At 61.9% G+C, this 5,000-nt stretch overlaps 1 pseudogene; it reads right to left on the bottom strand.

Moving 5' to 3' along the window:
• LOC126197815 (large subunit ribosomal RNA) overlaps positions 1-5,000 on the bottom strand; it is a 7,816-nt pseudogene that overhangs the window by 1,882 nt on the left and 934 nt on the right.

The raw sequence follows: 5,000 nt of genomic DNA on the forward strand, positions 1-5,000 counted from the left end.
CGCCGACAATTTGCGCATCGATGATATGCGCCACGCCGTCCTTCGACGCTACGACGTCGGGCTTGCGGACTCCCTCTGGCGTTCGGAGGTGTGGCTCGACAGACACGTCGAACCCTCGTTGAGCCAGCCCGCGCGCGACGTATTTCACTACCGCGTCGTGACGCCGCACCCGGGCTCGGCTGGTAAGTCCGCAGCCCTGGACGACGTGGTTCGCGGTCTCGACGGCGTTGCACCTTGCTCGACACATCTTCTCCCTGTCACGGCCGCGACTCCTGCGCGCTTTAGATGGTAATGCGTTAATGCGCGTGCGGATGCACGCCACGTAGTCACGGCCGGACAGGAAGCGACCGGTGTCCTCGACCCAGCTGTGTTGGCCTGATGTCCTGGCTGACGACGAAAGGGCTGCCCCGTCGAAGCTGATATGCAGGCGCGCCGCCCACATCTCGCCAACTTTTGCAGCTGTTTGCAGCAAATGGCCCTCCCACGTGAGGTGTCTCTCTAGCGCCGCCACTTCGTGTCGTGCCTCCCCCAGGTCTGCGTCGGTGGTAGAGGTCTCGGGCTGCAACAGGGTGAGGAGTCTGCCCCGCCTCAGGGTTGGCCCCGTCCAGCGGGCCGATGGAATCCCTAGGCCACCATGGGCTACCGGAGCATGAAAGTAGCCCAAGGGGGTATCAGCTGGGAGGCGGAACCACTTCCTCACCGCGGCCCGAACGCAGTTGTCCATGGCCTTGAGCGCGCCGATGCGGGTGCGACTCAGGGCTAGGCCATGGTACAGGCCCGGGAGAAGAACCTCACGAAGTGCAAAAAGCCGCTGCTGCGGCTTCAGCGGCGCCCGCGTGATGATCGACAGCTGCTCCTCTATGTGTTGCCTCGGATGGAAGAGACACCGGCCTGAGGAGGAGAACTGCAGTCCCAGGTAGCGGAAGGTCTCACCCACTCCCAACGCCGGCACGGTGGTGTCGCCGGCAGTGAAGGTGACGTTGGCATCCACCTTCACTTTCTTCTCGCGGCCGGACGCCACGAGTGCGAGGGTGAGACACTTCCGCGGGTTAACCCGCAGCCCAAGTTGGTCGAGGGCTGCCACTGCTGCGTTGATGAGGGACTGCAGGCCCCCCCTCGTGGAGGCGAAGAGCAGGATGTCGTCCGCGAAGGCCGCCGCGTTGATCTGGCGGCCCAACACCTTGACACCAATGTGAGAGGGCAGCTGTTCTAGAACATAGTCAACAGCGAAATTAAAGAGGAGAGGGGACAAAGGATCTCCTTGCCGAACACCCCTTGCAGGCCGCACGGCCGGGGACTCGTCGCCACCCCCCGCAATTACCGTCGTGCTGTCCGCATAGCAGCCCTCGACGTAGTCAATGAATTCGTCCGGCAGACCATGGGCTTTAAGCACAGGGCGGAGGGCCGCATGGTCCACCGAATCGAACGCCTTAGACACGTCGAGAGACGCCATGAACACAGAACGACAGCGGCGGACGGCGCCGACGAGCACCCGGTCGAGGAGGAAGGTATTCTCCAGCATCCCATCCCTTGGGATGAAAGCCCGCTGACGTTCGTCCACAGCACACATCTGCATTAGGCGAGTCGCCAGAACCTTATGGAAGGTTCTGGCTAACACCGAGCAGACGGTGATGGGCCGAAAGTCAGCGGGGGATGCTGGGGCGGCTGTCTTAGGGAGCAGGGAGGTCCTAGCTCGGAGGAGGGAAGGAGGGAGCTTCCGGGTCAGCAGGAAAAGGTCCAAGAGTTTAGTGGTGACCTCCGCCGGAAGGCGGCGCAGCTGCACCGGCGAGAGGCCGTCAGGGCCGGCAACGGAGCCTCTGGGCGGCAGGGCAGCCGCAACCTCTTCAGCTGTGATCGGCCTCCACAGGCGCCCAAAGTCAACAGACTCCGAGCGCGGGAGAAGCCGGTCGGGGATGGAGCCAGCGGTGGAGGGTGGCTCCGTCGTGAAGAGGCTGCGCCAGAAGTCCACCAGCCCAGGGATGTTCGACGGCGGCTGTAGCAGGGTGCCATCCAGGAGGCCTCGCACACAGCGTGCGCGGTTCTTCCTGAAGGCGTCCTGAACTCTAGCATACTCCCACCGGCGGCGCTTCCGCTTGGAGAGCGGAGGGCCACCATCAGGCCGCTGCTTGGATGGCGGGCGCGGCTTCTTCTTCGTCCGTATTCCTGCTTCTTCCGAGCCGACAGCTCGGAGGGCCTCGGGCAGCCCAGCCGCAATCACTGCCGACGGCGTACCCGGTCCCAGACACACAAGGTCGTCCAGGGCCGAGAAACGCGCGGCTGACCGCGGCAGGCCGGCGAGGTGCCTCCATATGGCTTCGTCGACATCAGATGTTGGTGGCGGGCGCTCAAGCTCCGGCGGAGAGGGTGGCCTCTCTGGCAGCGACTCCGTGACGGGTGGATGGCGCAGAACCTGCTGCACCTGATGTTCCCGCTTCAGCTCCTCCACGTACTCACGCACCATCGCCCTGTGCGCCGCCGTCCTCCTCCTACACTTGACGGCATCCAGGGTGCGGTGCGGAAACAGCGGTAGAAGCTCCTGGTTTGCGAAAAGGAATTTGGAGTCACTGGCACAGAGAAGCCTAGCCTCCGCCAGGGCGAGCTCCCGCATCTCTTCTTCCGCCCACCGAGCTCTCTTCCTATCGGTTGTAATTTCCGCATTCGCCGCTTCCGGATGGGCGCGGCGGCGGTGTTGTCCGAGCCCGATCTTGCTGCGGAAAGCACGGCTGCAGATGCTGCAGTGGAACCATGGCTCCACGGTCTCCTCTACTTCAGGGACGGTTGGTAGGGTAGCAGTCGGGACTGTTGGGCCGGGACCTTCAGCGGAAGGCCCGGTACCCGTTTTCTCTTGTCTTGTTGTCCCAACGTTAAGGGTTTCGCGATGGAGGGCTGGTAACCCCCCAAAGCCCCAGGTGCGGACTTCCACTCAGCTTACCAGTCCTATGAAGGACTGGCGTATCGGCGGGCCCACGGGAAGGGGGGAAGCCGCAGGCAAGGAGAGGCTAAGAGGGCTTGGCCCATGTATTGCGCATCACTTGCCCAGTAACTACGACCTTAAGAGAGTCATAGTTACTCCCGCCGTTTACCCGCGCTTGCTTGAATTTCTTCACGTTGACATTCAGAGCACTGGGCAGAAATCACATTGCGTCAACACCCGCTAGGGCCATCGCAATGCTTTGTTTTAATTAGACAGTCGGATTCCCCCAGTCCGTGCCAGTTCTGAGTTGATCGTTGAATGGCGGCCGAAGAGAATCCGCGCACCCGCGCGCCCCCGGAGGAGCACGCTAAGGCGGACGCGGCCTCGCAGCAAGGAAGATCCGTGGGAGGCCAAGGCACGGGACCGAGCTCGGATCCTGCACGCAGGTTGAAGCACCGGGGCGCGAACGCCGCACAGGCGCGCGCATCCTGCACCGCCGGCCAGCACGAGGCCGACCAACGGCGAGAGCAGACCACACCCACGCTAAACGCCCGCACTTACCGGCACCCCTACGGCACTCACCTCGCCCAGGCCCGGCACGTTAGCGCTGACCCACTTCCCGACCAAGCCCGACACGCCCCGATCCTCAGAGCCAATCCTTATCCCGAAGTTACGGATCCAATTTGCCGACTTCCCTTACCTACATTATTCTATCGACTAGAGGCTCTTCACCTTGGAGACCTGCTGCGGATATGGGTACGAACCGGCGCGACACCTCCACGTGGCCCTCTCCCGGATTTTCAAGGTCCGAGGGGAAGATCGGGACACCGCCGCAACTGCGGTGCTCTTCGCGTTCCAAACCCTATCTCCCTGCTAGAGGATTCCAGGGAACTCGAACGCTCATGCAGAAAAGAAAACTCTTCCCCGATCTCCCGACGGCGTCTCCGGGTCCTTTTGGGTTACCCCGACGAGCATCTCTAAAAGAGGGGCCCGACTTGTATCGGTTCCGCTGCCGGGTTCCGGAATAGGAACCGGATTCCCTTTCGCCCAACGGGGGCCAGCACAAAGTGCATCATGCTATGACGGCCCCCATCAACATCGGATTTCTCCTAGGGCTTAGGATCGACTGACTCGTGTGCAACGGCTGTTCACACGAAACCCTTCTCCGCGTCAGCCCTCCAGGGCCTCGCTGGAGTATTTGCTACTACCACCAAGATCTGCACCGACGGCGGCTCCAGGCAGGCTCACGCCCAGACCCTTCTGCGCCCACCGCCGCGACCCTCCTACTCGTCAGGGCTTCGCGGCCGGCCGCAAGGACCGGCCGTGACTGCCGGACTGACGGCCGAGTATAGGCACGACGCTTCAGCGCCATCCATTTTCAGGGCTAGTTGCTTCGGCAGGTGAGTTGTTACACACTCCTTAGCGGATTCCGACTTCCATGGCCACCGTCCTGCTGTCTTAAGCAACCAACGCCTTTCATGGTTTCCCATGAGCGTCGATTCGGGCGCCTTAACTCGGCGTTTGGTTCATCCCACAGCGCCAGTTCTGCTTACCAAAAGTGGCCCACTTGGCACTCCGATCCGAGTCGTTTGCTCGCGGCTTCAGCATATCAAGCAAGCCGGAGATCTCACCCATTTAAAGTTTGAGAATAGGTTGAGGTCGTTTCGGCCCCAAGGCCTCTAATCATTCGCTTTACCGGATGAGACTCGTACGAGCACCAGCTATCCTGAGGGAAACTTCGGAGGGAACCAGCTACTAGATGGTTCGATTAGTCTTTCGCCCCTATACCCAGCTCCGACGATCGATTTGCACGTCAGAATCGCTACGGACCTCCATCAGGGTTTCCCCTGACTTCGTCCTGGCCAGGCATAGTTCACCATCTTTCGGGTCCCAACGTGTACGCTCTAGGTGCGCCTCACCTCGCAATGAGGACGAGACGCCCCGGGAGTGCGGAGGCCGCCGCCCCGTGAAGGGCGGGGAAGCCCCATCCTCCCTCGGCCCGCGCAAGGCGAGACCTTCACTTTCATTACGCCTTTAGGTTTCGTACAGCCCAATGACTCGCGCACATGTTAGACTCCTTGGTCCG

Source organism: Schistocerca nitens, chromosome 7, assembly GCF_023898315.1.
Source record: "Schistocerca nitens isolate TAMUIC-IGC-003100 chromosome 7, iqSchNite1.1, whole genome shotgun sequence".
Classification (NCBI taxonomy): Eukaryota; Metazoa; Arthropoda; class Insecta; order Orthoptera; family Acrididae; genus Schistocerca; species Schistocerca nitens.